Source organism: Schistocerca americana, chromosome 4, assembly GCF_021461395.2.
Source record: "Schistocerca americana isolate TAMUIC-IGC-003095 chromosome 4, iqSchAmer2.1, whole genome shotgun sequence".
Classification (NCBI taxonomy): domain Eukaryota; kingdom Metazoa; phylum Arthropoda; class Insecta; order Orthoptera; family Acrididae; genus Schistocerca; species Schistocerca americana.
The window spans coordinates 568708948-568724823 of NC_060122.1; the positions used below are offsets into that span (position 1 = coordinate 568708948).

Sequence of the window (15876 nt, forward strand, 5' to 3'; positions counted from 1 at the left end):
CCAATGATGGTCGTATGCGTGTTTGGCGCCGTGCAGGTGAGCGCCACAATCAGGACTGCATACGACCGAGGCACACAGGGCCAACACCCGGCATCATGGTGTGGGGAGCGATCTCCTACACTGGTCGTACACCACTGGTGATCGTCGAGGGGACACTGAATAGTGCACGGTACATCCAAACCGTCATCGAACCCATCGTTCTACCATTCCTAGACCGGCAAGGGAACCTGCTGTTCAAACAGGACAATGCACGTCCGCATGTATCTCGTGCCACCCAACGTGCTCTAGAAGGTGTAAGTCAACTACCCTGGCCAGCAAGATCTCCCGATCTGTCCCCCATTGAGCATGTTTGGGACTGGATGAAGCGTCGTCTCACGCGGTCTGCACGTCCAGCACGAACGCTGGTCCAACTGAGGCGCCAGGTGGAAATGGCGTGGCAAGCCGTTCCACAGGACTACATCCAGCATCTCTACGATCGTCTCCATGGGAGAATAGCAGCCTGCATTGCTGCGAAAGGTGGATATACACTGTACTAGTGCCGACATTGTGCATGCTCTGTTGCCTGTGTCTATGTGCCTGTGGTTCTGTCAGTGTGATCATGTGATGTATCTGACCCCAGGAATGTGTCAATAAAGTTTCCCCTTCCTGGGACAATGAATTCACGGTGTTCTTATTTCAATTTCCAGGAGTGTAGTAAGGTACTAACAATGTCCCTATGGACCAATGTGCATAAGCCACTGTGAGCCCTCAAAGGGCCACCCAGTTCTGACAGAATACATGGAACCCACAAAGCGTCCGTGAGTGAGCACCAGTAAAATGACATTCCTCAATAACAACGCACGCTCCCAAGCAAAAGGAAGTAAGGGATTGCAACTCCTGCAAATGATGGTAGTATCCATTACAGTTCCAGTGAATAAGCATGGAAAGGGGTTCAAACTGGGAGGCAAATGAGTTGGAGCCAATCACACCACAGAGTCACCATCAGTTACCAATGAGGAAGGGGTGTCATCCCTAAACAAGAGGTCTGACTCGGGCTTCTCCTTTTCTTTCACAGGCTGAGGAGGGCAGGGCATGGAAAGAGCAGGCTTCTGCAAGATGGAACTAATAGAGAGCAGATGGCCTTGTGGTGCATGAGCTGTGGGTCCCACAGCCGTGGTGTGGCAGTAGGCCTCAGCCCGGGAGACACGGCTGTGGGGAGGGGAAGGAGGTTGCAGGTCATGGAAGAAGCCACATCACCAGTGGGAGCCAAAGATGGGTTGAGGAGAGGGGAAGGGGGGGAAGGAACTTCTCCAACCAGGGAGGGTGGGCAGCGCCAGAAGGGGAGGGCATGGGAACTGCAGGGGTAGGAGGAGAGCGGTGGCAGGACTGGGTAAGGAGGAGGGAGTGGGGGGAAAGGATGTACCGAGGCAAAGTTATATGAAATGATAATTAAATCAACACCCTAGCTGCAAACAGGTGTTGATATACATCATTGGGGACATGTTGAAAATGTGTGCCCCGACCGGGACTTGAACCCGGGATCTTCTGCTTACATGGCAGATGCTCTATCCACCTGAGCCACCGAGGACACAGAGGATAGTGCGCCTGCAGGGACTTATCCCTTGCATACTCCCCGTGAGATACACATTCCTAACATGTCCACATTACTACATTCGTAGTACACCTGACAGATATTTGCCCACAACACTCACGGGGAGCGTGCAAGGGATAAATTCCTGCAGGCACACTATCCTCTGTGCCCTCGGTGGCTCAGGTGGATAGAGCATCTGCCATGTAAGCAGGAGATCCCGGGTTCAAGTCCCAGTCGGGACACACATTTTCAACATGTCCCCAATGATGTATATCAACACCTGTCTCTCATGGAAAGGGCGTCCACATTCACCACACATAGGGTCCTTTGTACAGCAGTAAGACATGTTCAAAATGCCAACACCGAAAACACCTCGTGGGTGGTGGGACATATGGCTTCATGTCACACTGGTATCGTGTAACCTTGACCTCCAACAGAATGCTATCTCCCCCAAATGTCAGAGAAAAGGCACTGGTATTGATGCAGTTGTTCTTACGATCTTTCTGAACACGCTTAACAGAATGAACGGCCCATCATTCCAGATTGGTACGGCATTCCTCATCAGTTTGAAGTATGAAGCCCCTATAAAAAACAGCTTCCTGAACAATATTCAGAGACTGGTGAGACATAATTAACACCGCGATGTCACCAAGATGGTCACAAGAATGAAGTGCTGCAGACTGGGTGGCACATAAAATTTTTAACAACCGCGAACGACTGCATCTTACGAGACTCCACTTCACCAATCTTGTCTTAGCTATTTCCCACAAAAAATAATGGCTTGGTGGAAGTGGAGAAAGTGTTTCACCCTAAGCCACTGAGCCTGACCATCCTCCCAGGGCTTAGCCAGGGATGGGAAGACTGCAAGGTCATGAGAAAAAGCCTTAAATGATCCACTGTGAAAGTAAGAGAAGGCTGTAGAAGAATGGCCAGTCTTTTGGAGGTTAATGAGTTTCATATGCAACGCATCCACCCTGATACCACCCACTCCAATCAGGGACACTCCCATGAGCACCACCCAGCCACAATACAGGCTGTATGGCACAGTCCTCCACACTTGTCTACCATGTCAAAATCTCTTTCTCTGCACAGCTATGGCAGCCTACATCCATTTGAAACTGTGTCCTATATTTGAACCTTGGTCTTCCTCTACAGATTTTATGCCACACTCCCCTGCACTACCAAACTGACAGTTCATCAGTGCCTCCTCAGTAAATTTCTCATCAACCAATCTCTTCTTTTAGTCAGGCTGTGTCAAATTTCTTTTTCCCATAACTCAACTCCGTACCTAGTTAACAGCTGTTCCTGCTACCCATCTAATCTTTAGCATTCTTCTGCAGCAGCAGAAGATTTCAAAAGCTTCCATTCTGTTCTTGCCTGAGCTGTTTATTTCTCATATTTACCTCCATAAAAGGTTACACTTAAGGCAAATCCTTTCAGAAAAAAAACTGCTGATATTTAAATTTATATTTGATGTTAAAATCTCTTCTTCAGAAATGCTTACCTAGCTAGTGCCTCTGAGTTTAACGTTCTTTCTACTTCAGCCATCATTTATTTTGCTGCCGAAATAGCGAAGCCCATACATTAGTTTTAATATCTCCTATCCTAATCTAATCTAATTCCCTCACCATCACCCGTTTTAATTCAGAGACATTCATTTCCCTGTTTTGCTTTTGTTGATATTCATCTTAAAACCTGTTTGCAAGACACCATCCATTCTGTTCAAGTACTTTTCTATGTCCTTTATCATCTCTCAACGAATTACAACATTACTGTTTTAAGAAGCCTAGCAGGACTATCTCCTTGCCTTGTTTCTACAGACAGAGAACAATAAACTTGTTCCATAGTTCACTGAGAAGATCGGTGGCACCAGCTAGTCGCAGCACAATTACGTCTCATCTGCTCCAAAGCCTCGATGATTGCCTATTCAATATTAAAAATTCAAAATTCATTTTGATAGGATCACAATAAAATTTGCTTCTTATTACTGGTTTCTACTTATGTTAAAGCCATCCTCAGATTTTTTTTAGGTCCCCTATGGTTGGTGCTGGCAGCTCCTCAGTTCTTCATGCGATATCACAATATTAAAATGCTATTGTGATCTCGACTGTTTTAATGAAAGTTTGCACCGGATCGCTGCACATAATAAACAATGTTGTCTAAATTTATGAAATTATTTCCACACCTGCCAATGTGACGCCTGGCTCAGAACCTCCAGTATATGTAATAAAGATGTGAAAACATAACCAAATAAGTTTTTTCTATTTTGTGACAAAAACTGCACGTGCGTGCCCAAAATTTAGTAATTTAGTGTCTTAGAAGCTTAGAGGGTTCAGATACCTTAGAGGCAGTAATCATTTCCACATCCCAAACCATTTAAAACACCAGAATGATGCCACTCACAGTTTTATTAACATTAAGAGTTTTAATCAGTGAATGATGGTATATCAACAAGTGTGAGGTACCCTGAACAGTCATTGCTATTTATGACTCAGTTACTACTTTATGCTTCATCTCTAGCCCCCATACCATCATCTACAAAGTTTCCATCGACAGAACAGATGAGAACATTGATGACTGCTGTTTTAAGCCTTTTCTGGAGAAGGAGTATTTATTTTAGTGTTTTTGCATAGACTTTAAAACTTCTGTGTTTTGAGTGAGGGACACTCCACCAAGCAATCAGAAAGAAAGTAGTTGCTTATAGAGTTTAGAGGAAGAAAGTTCAAATGTACTGATATTTTCATCGAAGCCTATAACGTGATGGCATAAGTGCAAAGAGAGGAGCCTATGTCGATTGATGTGGCTGCTGAAGGCTGTGGCTGGAAAGCTTTATGTGAGTGTTAATCGTGACTGTCTGCAGCATGACGAGTCTTCTTTAAGGTAAGTAGCAATCTGTCTTTTCCCACATTGTTGATATTTCTACCTAGAGTTTCCACCGTTTGGTTCATCTTAATGCTAGACAGGCACAAAGATTGTGCTTCTCCACAAGCCAGGGAAGATTGGAATGGTTTGTACTGATGTGATTAAAGGGATCAAACTACGAGTTCATCAGTCCGTCAATCCTATATGCAGGAAGTCAGGAACAGTCCCCAGAGTGGAAGCGCACAGAATGTAAATCCTGATGAACCTGATTGAATCCAATAACCAATAAAACCAAGAGACAGGAGAAAGTAGGTGTGAGAAAGATGTGAAGGTGAAGGTGAGTGAGTTGCTCTGGCCAGAAAGCAGTTGGAGGATTTCTGGACATGTGTGATGGGGGGACACCTCTGCATCTGGTTGGTGTTCCCTCACCCTCCATTACCACAGAGGAAACTAGTAATGTGAAAAAGCTGATAAAATCTCAGAAAAAAGTATGACAAGACAGTAAACCAAGAAGAGATCAAAAGGATAAGAAGCATTAAAAGGTGAGAAAGGCAGGAGCCAGGCTGGACCACAGAACAAGGGCAGCCATGAGCCCCTTGGGTCGCAGCACCCCTCCAATCCCTCAAGCAGCTAAAAAGGCTAATGTGTCCTACCTTAAGTTTACAGTTTCACTGTAAGGTGGCCACGTTGGGGCAGTCCAATAGGACATAGGTCACCACCAGATAGAAACTACACTAACACTGGGATAGATGCTCAAGTCACAGGATAAGGTCCTGAGCCTGCCAAATGTGGCCAATGCCAAGCCGAAAGAACAGTAGATTTTCTCCAAGACAAACATAGCAAACTGTCACATGGTTGTTGTCCCCTTTATTGTTCACAGTTTCTTTGGGGACAATCCATGTTCCAAACATCCAACAATTGATGGCACACAGTCTACCCAATGCCCGATTCCAGTATCCTCATCTGAAAAATCAGCATCATGGTAGCCAACTTGCCCAAACTATCAGCATGTTTGTTCTCTGGTATCCCAATAAAGACCTGCCATCCAGACAGAGACGACCAACCATCCAGCTTGATGAAGATCAGAAAGGAGAGCCTGGATAGTCGCAACCAGTGGGTGTTGAGGATAGTATTGATTTGGTTGGTTGGTTTGGAGTTATAAAGGAACCAAACTACAGGGTCATCAGACCCTTTTTCCTGACACAAGCAAGGCTCGAGGTACAAATACACTCAACACCACACCAAAAAATAAAACGAATAGGAAGAACAAAAAATGAGGAAAACATACACCACAAGAAAAAGTAGAAGAGGGGTATTAAAACATAGAGCAGATGGTCTGGGCTGGCTGATCACAATAATAAAAGAGGATGAGCCAGTCACTCTGCAACACATTAAAATGTCCAGACCAAAAAGACAAGGCGAGATGAGCACATGTAGGCAAAAGACAACCAAGACAGACAAATGCAAAGAAAGTGTGACAGAGTTAAAATGGAGGGAGGGTGGCGACCTCAGAGAGAAGGCTAAACACCCACCCTTAGATGGTACGATAAAACCCCCCCCCCCCTCACGAATAAAACAAAAAACTAAATCTGCTGTTGAGGCATTGTCACCCAACACCAAAGGTAGGGTGCTGGGAAGGTTAAAAGTCCACCGCAGAGTGGATAAAAGTGGACAGTCCAGCAATATGCGGACGACAGTCATATGTGAGCCACAGTGACACTGAGGTGGGTCCTCATGTGTTAGGCAATATGACCAATGCGGAGCCAGCAGAGAACCACAGAGTGCCTGTGAGAGGCACGCGGAGGTCTTCCACACATTCGTAGTTTCCTTAATGGCACGCAGCTTGTTGAGCATACTGAGGTTATGCCATTCTGTCTCCCAAAGCTGAAAAACCTTGCGGCATAATAATGACTGCAGGTCAGTTACAGGGATGCCGATCTCCAGAAGAGGTTTCCGTGTAGCCTGTTTGGTCAGCCTGTTGGCAAGTTCATTTCCTGGGATTCCGACATGGTCTGGGGTACACACAAATACCACGGAAGGACTCTACCACTCCATGGCATAGACAGACTCCTGGATGATTGCTACCAGAGGATGGCAGGGGTAACACTGGTCGATAGCGTGTAGGCTGCTCAAGGAGTCAGTACAGAGCGGAAACTGACTTGCCAGGGCATGAGCGGATGCGCTCAAGAGCATGAGAAATGGCTGCCAGCTCTGCAGTGAAAACACTGCAGCCATCTGGCAAGGAGTGCTGTTCAATATGTCGTCCATGAACATACATGAAGCCAATGTGAGCATCAGCCATCGAGCCGTCGGTGTAAATCACTTCATGATACCTGTACATGTCCAGAATCGAGAGGAAGTGACAGCGGAGAGTTGCAGGGTTAACTGACTCCTTAGGACCATGTGAAAGGTCCAGGCGAAGCTTCAGCCTAGATGTACACCATGGAGGTGTACGTGAATGGACCTCGAGTATAGGTGGTAAGGTCAAGGACTCCACTTCAGACAGAAGAGATCAGATGTGAACTGCAATCTTAAGCCCTGGCTGGGGTCTCCGATGTGAAAGATGAAGTGCCTTGGATGGGAAAAGGAGACGATAATTCAGATGCTCAGGAGAACTGGTGAGCAGTTGTGCAAGCCTAACCTTCAATGGAAGGACTCCAGCCTCCACCAGGACGCTCGTCACCGGTCTTGTCCTAAAAGCTCCTGTTGCCAATTGAATGCCACAGTGGTGCACTGGGTAGAGTAAATGCAACGCTGAGGGTGCGGCCAAACCATAAACCAGACTCCCATATTCAAGGCAGGACTGAACTAGGGCTCTGTAGAGCTGCAGCAGCGTAGAGCAATCTGGAGCCCAGTTGGTGTTGCTCAGGCAGCGGAGGGCATTGAGGTGTTGCCAGCACTTCCGCTTCAGCTGACAAAGATGAGGAAGCCACGTCAATTGGGTACTGAAAACCAGTCCTAAGAATCGATATGTCTCCAGTACCATGAGTGGATTGTCATTAAGGTAAAGTTCTGGTTCCGGATGAACGGTACAACGCTGACAGAAGTGCATGACACAGGACTTCGCGGCTGAAAACTGGAAGCCGTGGGCTAGAGCCCATGACTGTGCCTTGTGGATGGCTGCCTGGAGGCACCGCTTGGCAACACCAGTACAGGAGGAGCAGTACGAAATGCAGAAGTCATCTGCATACAGAGAAGGTAGGACCGATGGCCCAACAGCTGCTGCTAGATCGTTCACGGCCACTGAAAATAGAGACACACACAATACAGAGCTCTGTGGGACCCCATTGTCCTGGATATGGGGGGAATTATGGGAGGCATCAACTTGGACACGGAAAGTACGGAGCAATAAGAAATTTTGGATAAAAGTCAGGAGCGAAACCCGGTGACCCTACTCATATAATGTGGCAAGGATATGATGTCGCCAGGTTGTGTCTTAACTTTTCGTAAATCAAAAAAGATGGCAACCAGGTGTTGGTGTCTGGAAAAGGCTGTTTGGGTGGCAGACTTGAGGGAAACTAGGTTATCAATGGCAGAGCGACCCTGGCGGAAACCGCCCTGGCATGGAGCCAGTAGGCCAGGCGACTCCAGGACCCAACACAACTGCTGACTTACCATACATTCTAACAGCTTACAAAGAACATTGGTGAGGCTGAAGGGCTGATAGCTATCCACATCGTCAGGTTTTTAATTGGTTTGAGCACTGGAATGATGGTGCTCTTTTGCCATTTCAATGGGAAGACACCATCGCACCAGATCTGGTTGAAGATGACGAGAAGTTGTTGCCTGTAGTCGGACAAGACATGTTTGATCATCTGGCTGTGGAGCAGATCTGGCACAGGAGCTGTGTAGGAGCAATGTGTAAGGATGCCGAGGAGCTTCCACTCTGTAAATGAAGCATTATAGGGTTCACTGTGACGTTCAGTCAACGAGAGAGCTTCCCTTTCCATTCACTGTTTGAGGATGTGAAAGGCTGGGGTATAATTCTGACGTGGAGGCTCGAGCACAGCACTCAGCAAAGTGCTTGGCAATTGTGTTTGGATCAGTAGATAACACGCCATTGATGTTCATGTCAGTAACACCTGTCGGGATCTGGTACCCACAAACACGTCTTATCTTCATCCAGAGTTGGGAAGGTGATCTATGGCAACCAATGGACGAGACGTACCTCTCCCAACACTCCTGTTTCCTTCTTTTTGTAAGCTGGTGAACATGGGCGCGAAGCCATTTAAAAGCTCTTGGGAAGGATGCCGCTCATGTCGTTGTACAGCTCGCCGACTCTCTTTAATGTCCTCAGCGATTTCTGGCGACCACCAAGGCACTGACTTTCACTGGGGGCACCTTATAGAACAAGGGATCTTGTTTTCCGCCTCAGAAATGATCATTCTAGTGACCTGCTCAACTACCACATCAACAGTACCATGTGGGGGAGATTCAACAGTGACAGCAGAGGTGAAAGTGTCCCAGTTTGCCTTGTTTAAAGCCCACCTTAGTAGACGTTCAGATGAATAGCACTGGGGGAGTGACAGGAAGATGGGAGAAGTCCTGGGCTGCTGAGTGATAAATCAATGGCCGAGTAAATGCCATGAGCCACATTGAAATTTGTGGGGGAGGCTAATATTTAAGAGGCAGTGGTCAAGTTGCGACAGTAAATTTTCGACCTCCCTACCTTTGCCAGTAAGCATGGCGCCACCCCACAAGGGGTTATGCACGTTAAAACATCCCAAAAGTAGGAAAGGTTTAGGAAGTTGATGAAGCAGTGCAGCCAATACGTACAGGGATACTGCAACATCAGGACGAAGATATACACTGCAGACAGTTATTTCCTGCATCATCCTTATCCTGACAGCCACAGCGTCAAGAGGGGTTAGAAGGGGCACAGGTTCATTGCATACTGAGTTCGGGACATAGACACAAACTCCACCTGACACACTATTATAGTCGCTATGGTTCTTGTAGTATAACCTATAGCCGTGAAAGCCAGGGGTCCTCATTGCTGGGAACCAGGTTTTCTGGAGGGCAATGCAGAAAGCAGGTGTAAAGCTTACGAGTTGCCGTAGCTCAGCCATGTGGTGGAAAAAACCGCAGAAATTCCATTGGAAGATGACGTTATCATGAAGCTGGGAAGGCATGAAGCCTGCAAGGAGGCAGGTTACACCTCAGGGTCACCTGCTGCCACTGACTGAGTATTTGTATCCATTCCTATTGTGGATGAGGCATCAGTGAGGTTCAGGTCCTCAGGGGATGTGAGACCTCCACCTCACCTGCAGGTGCAGCATTGGTAGGGAGTAGTGGTGTTGGGGCCGCTGGAGGGTCCTTTTTCTTAGTAGACTTCTTTGTTTACTTGCCCTGTCACTTCTCTTTAGGGGCTTGCTGGGAGGACTTATCCAAAGTAGTGGAAGACCATGAAGCTCTTCATCCAGCAGCTTTTGGCTCCTTTAGCCACTGGCGAGGGTCTGCTGTGGCATTAGTCCTTGGAAGAAACCTTGGGAGAAAGGATCCCAAGGGACCCCTTCCGCACAAGAGGAGCCGGAGGAGGCTGTTGCTTCTCTGACTGGGGGGAGGGGACTGGTGTCCCCTGCATTTGGGGGGGCCTTACTCCCGAAATAGGTACTTTGGGAGCAACAGAAGGAGATTTCCCCCTACCACCAAGGGGGCAGATGTATTCTGGAGGCCCAGAGGGCCCAGTGTTCGTGGCACAGAGAGTGGTATGACTGGTACTTGTGATGGCGATGGTAATGTAGCTGCAGCGTATGTGGACATTAACCGAACGGGGTGTAGTCGTTCAAATTTACATTTAGCCCCTGGTCCAGGGTCCCAAGGTTTCCACTAATACCACAGCAAACACTCGCCAGTGGCTAAAGGAGCCAAAAGCTGCTGGATGAAGAGCTTCACGGTCTTCCACTACTTCAGATAAGTCCTCTCAGCAAGCCCATGGTCCAGGGTATTTTACTCCATGATTTTCTGCCCCTTTTGGAATACTGGGCAGTCTGGCAAGAAGGGGGAGTGGTGCTGTCTGCAGCTGATGCAAGTGGGAGAAGGTGCACATGGAGTATCTGGGTGCAGTGGATGTTCACAGTCTCGACATGTGGCGCTGGAAGTGCAGTGGGAAGACATGTGCCCGAATTTCCAGCATTTAAAGCCCGCATAGGGGGAGGAACATATGGTTTAACATCACAGCGGTAAACCATCACCTTTACCTTTATGGGCAATGAATGACCCTCAAAGGCCAAGATGAAGGCACTGGTAGCAACCCTGTTGTCTTTGGGTCCCCTGTAAAGGCGCCAGATGAAATGAACACCCCACCATTCTAGATTGGTGCGGAGCTCATCATCTGACTGCAAGATGAGGTCCCAACGGAAAATAATCCCCTGGACCATGTTGAGTTTTTTATGGGGAGTGACGGAAACAGGAGTATCATCCAGCCAATCACATGTGAGTAACACCTGAGATAAGGCTGGGGATGCTTTCGGAATAAAGACTGCACTGCTTATCTTGGGCAGCACTGTCACTTCCCCAAACTTATCCCAAAGACGTTGAACAAAAAACTGAGGCTTCATAGGTAGAATGGAGTCCCCGTCCATTCTGCTACAGACTAAATACTGAGGCAAATATGGCTGTCGTCTTTCAGTAGCCCTACATTCCTCCCATGGTGTAGCGAAGGAGGGAAACAATTTAGGATCATATCTGTTAGCATTGTACTCAATCTTGACCTCCTTAGAGACATATGGTCACCAGCATGAGTGACTTAGTTCACTTCATTGCGGGTAATACGCCCTGATGCCACCCACTCCAATCAGGGGCTCTCCCCACAGGCACCACCCAGACACAGCAAATGCCACTTGGCATGATGGCCGTTGCAAGGTGCCTTGATGCCCCAGGAAGACAGACATCTACTCCTTGGCATACATGAGGAGTTTACAGCTCAGGCATAAGCAGTGTGATCCCTGTGTTGTCATGGGGCTACCACCAAATGGATACATGATGGCCCCACACAACAGACTGGCTAGCATGCTGTATATTGGGTGCTGAGAAATCCAATAGCCATGGGGGCGAAAGAGGACATGAGACAACGGAAGAAGATAACATACCTCAGAAAGCGTCCTCACCCAAATAGTTGAACTGCAGATGGAGATGCGAAGCCATGACAAGATGTTCAGGAGATTGAACCTATGGGCATTATGGATAACTCATGCACCACGTAAGGCGTCCTTCCCCATATGGCCCGCACTTCGGTAGAATTTTGAAATTGGCAGCTCAAGCCATGGAATGGGACCTGAACTCACAGGGCCGAAAAGTATGAGACTCCTTTTAGTTGCCTCTCATGACAGGCAGGGATATCTTGGGCCTATTCTAACCCCCAGACCCACAGGGGGGTATAGTATTGGTCAATAGTCTGAACACTACTCCGGAAATCACTGACGTGTATGGACATGTAGTTTGTGGAAGATGGAACACGGCTGAGTGCTCAAAAAATGGCCACCAAATTCTGCAGTGAATACACTGCATGCATTTGGCAGGGAGCACAGCTCATTCCACCTTGCATGTGTGTTGGCAAAACTGGTTTGCACACCAACTGTAGTGCTGTCAGTCTATATTTCCACATCCAGAAATGCATCATGGTGGACCAGGAACATGAAGCGAAGAACTACAGGGGCCACAGAGTCTTTCAGTCCAAATGAGACTGATCCAAGGATAAAGCAGACACCATGAGGCATACACGACTGCTCCCAACAACTGGAGACTGTGAGGAAGTTAAGAGTTCAGAGCAGAGACACTGTATGCAAACTGCGATCATGACTCCAGTCCTGGTCCACTTGTGTGTGAGGTTGAGCTCCTACTGTGAAGGAGAACACAGTAGTTCGAATATGTTTCGCATAGCTGACAGCAGCAGTTGGTGCCTGATCTGCTGTGGAGGGACTCTAGCCTCTGCGAGGAAGCTATTCGCAGGGCTGGTCCAAAGGGCACCTGTTCCAAGTCGGACCCCACGATGGTGTATCGGTGCAGCATCTGCAATGCTGAAGGTTATGCCAAGCCATTTGCCAAACTCCTCAAATCAAGACAGGACAGGATCATAGCTTTGTATAGCTGAAAAAGTGTACAGTGGTCTGCACCCCAGCCAGTGTTACTGAGACAGGGAAGAGTATTAAGGTGTGACGAGCACATTCACTTAAGTTGACATAGATGGAGAAGCTATATCAACCAGGCATTGAAGACAAGTTCTAGCTTGCAGTAAGACCCCACGTTGTCATAGAGTTCTGGCTGTGGATGGACAGCACGATGGTGACAGAAGTGCATGATCCATGTCTTCACAACTGGAAACCACAAGCGAGAGCTCCAGACTACACCTCTCACATGGTACCCTGCAGTCTGTTAAGCAGTGCCCACTGTGTACAAGCAACAACAAATGCAAAAATTGTCAGCTTATAGGGAGGGTGACAACTTAGACGTCAAAGCTGCAGGTAGACCACTGATAAGCACTATAAACTGGGGAACGTTCAATAAAAAGTCCTGCAGGACACTATTTTCTTGCATATGGGTGGGGGTGGGGGGGTACAGTGGGAAGCATCAACTTGAACCTGGATGTAGCCAAACGACATGGAGAGTCAAGATATCAGCACAGCTGCCGGGTCACCATACATTGGAGTGACTTGCAGAGAACATTAGCGAGACTGGATGATAGCTGTCCATCACGAGAGTGTGTGTACCTGGTTTCAGTCCCAAGAAAACCATGCTTTCTTTCCCCTCAGATGGGAACTCTCTCTCATTTCAGATAAGATTGAAAATGGCAAGGACATAACATTGGCAGTCCACCGATAAGTGTTCAAGCATTTGGCTGCGGATACGGTTTGGCCCTGAAGCCATGTGAGGGCCAAGAGCTAAGGCACAGAGGGATTCCCACTGGCTGAATGGAATATTATATGGATACTAGTTGAATTCAATTCTTGTTACTAATCATTTTTAATTCTATTACTGTTGTTGTTGTTGTTGTTGTCTTCAGTCCAAAGACTAGTTTGATACAGCTCTCCACACCATTCTATTTCATGCAACAGTCTTTATCTCGAAGTAACTATTGGAACCTAAATCCACCACTTGAACCTGCTTACTGCATTCATCCTTCCATCTCCCTCTACAATGTTTACTACCCACATACCCCTCCAACGTCAAACTGATGAACCCTTGATGCCCCAGGATTGAGTGCTATCAATTGATACTTTTAATGAAGTTGTGCCGTAACTTTTTGTTTTCCACAGTACAATTCAGTACTATCATTAGTTATTGGTTACACCCACATAACCTTCAGCAATTTTTCAATAGCTATTCTCTCTTTGTTTGAACTGTTTACCATCCATGTTTCACTTCCTTAGAAGGCCTACAATCCAGAAAAATACCTTCTGAAAACACTTCCTTAACAAACAGTGATGTATGATGTTAAATTCCAGTTTTTCCAAAATGCTTTTTGTGCTACTCCGAGTATACATTTTATAATCTCTCTACTTCAATCATCAGTTATTTTGCTGTACCAATGGCAAAACCCATCTCCTTGTTTTGGTGTCTTTTTCTAACCTAACTCCTTTAGCATCCCATCCCCAGATTCAGTTCGATTACATTCAGTTAGCCCCATTTTAATTTCGTTTAAGTTCATCCTATAACCTCTTGCAAGATACAATCCATTCTATTCAACTGCTCTTCCAGTCCTTTGCTGGTCCTGACCGAATTACGATGCTACTGGTAAACATAGAAGTTTTTGTTTCTTCTCTCTGAACTTTAACAATTTCTTCTCAAATTTTCTTCTTGTGTTTCCTTTAAAGCTTCCTCAATGTACAGACTGAATGACGCCAGTGACAGGCTACAACCCTGTCTCACTATCTTCTCATCTGCTGTTTGCCTTTGAAGTTCGGCTTCTGCGCAATATGTAAATACCTTTTCGGTCGCTCTATTTTATTCCTGCTGCCTTCAAAATCTCGAAGAATGTACTCCTGTCAACAATGTCAAAAGCTTTCTATAAATCTACAAATGCCATAAATGTAGGTTTGCATTCCTTTAACATATTTTGTATGTTAAGTTAGAGTCCACACTACCTCACGTTCCTACATTTCTCTGGAACCCGAACTTATCTTCCCTGAAGTTGGCTTCTACCAATTTTCCCATTCTTCTGTAAATAATGTGTCAGTATTTCGTAAATGTGAATTATTGCACATAGTTCAGTAACTTCAGATCTGTAAGCACCTGTTGCCTTAATAATAGAATTATTATGTTCTTCTAGAAGTCAAAGGGTACTTTGTCCCTCATGTATCTTGCATACCAGAGTACTTTCCTCTTGACTGGCTCTCTCAGGAATTTCAATAATTCTGAGGGAATCATATCTCCCAGCACATCTGTACGTACTAACCCCCCCCCCCCCTCCCCCCTGTACTGGCTTGTTATTTGAGCTCTTGGCTTTCATAAACCCATGTCTCTAATTTTCCTATAGGTGGCACCTATCTTTCCACTAGTTATGCAGACTTCTGCGTCCTCGCATTTCGTGCCTTGGCAGTCCAGCTTTGCTATTTTTACTTCCTGTCGATCACATTCTACTACTGTCACTTTAGTACTATGAATCACATTAAAATTATTTTTTAACTAAAAACTCTGTATAAATGGACAGAAGATTAGAGTTAATGTCCTGTCAACATTGATGTCATTAGAGACAGAGCGCAAGCTCGGGTTGTGTCAAGAATGGAGAAGGAAATCGGCCGTGCCCTTTCACAGGAACCATCCAGGAATTTACCTGGAGCAATTTAGGGAATCATAGAAAACCTAAATCTGGATGCCCAGACACAGATTTGAAGCACTGTCATCCTGAATCCAAGTCCAGTATACTAACCACTGCACCACCTCACTCGCTAAAACGCTGTGCGGAGTGTTGGATGTGTAAAACCCTGATCCTATTGTGCAGGAGGGGGGGGGGGGGGGCAGAAGGTTCTAATCTGATCAGGTTGTATACATAAAAAGTGATCATGACCATATAAATTAACCACAGTCAACATGTACCAGTTTAAATGGTTGCTGAAGCAGGGCACATGCCACACTCCTGTTGTATTTAAGGCTTTGTTCTGCAAAAGCTGGTTTTCATTTCCTAGTTTTTCACCACACAATAACTTCTCACAAATTTATGAAGCTGCTATGCCTTCAGATGGGCTGTGCCAAACTGCAGTCCATGATAACCTGGAATGCTAGCCCTCTCAATAAAAAAGCTAAGGTACATACTGTAACAATGTTTGTTCAATACGCTAAAAAAGACATTTGTAACCATTAAGAGTACACACTTCATCTGAAACAGTTCTATCCTTTGAATTTAAAATGTTGTTCTGATGGAGTTATTTGACAAATAGTTTATAATGTACAGTAACAACTATACATTGTAATATACACTCCTTCAAGAACACTTTGAATACGGAAGA

At 46.2% G+C, this 15876-nt stretch overlaps 1 protein-coding gene and 1 non-coding gene across 2 annotated transcripts in view; both read right to left on the reverse strand.

Moving 5' to 3' along the window:
- Window positions 1–15876, reverse strand: part of LOC124613110 (M-phase inducer phosphatase-like) — a 363434-nt gene that overhangs the window by 338304 nt on the left and 9254 nt on the right. The gene's annotated exons all lie outside the window — the stretch shown is intronic.
- Window positions 1494–1567, reverse strand: Trnat-ugu. Its single transcript has one exon. It is a non-coding gene; the product is annotated as a tRNA-Thr (tRNA).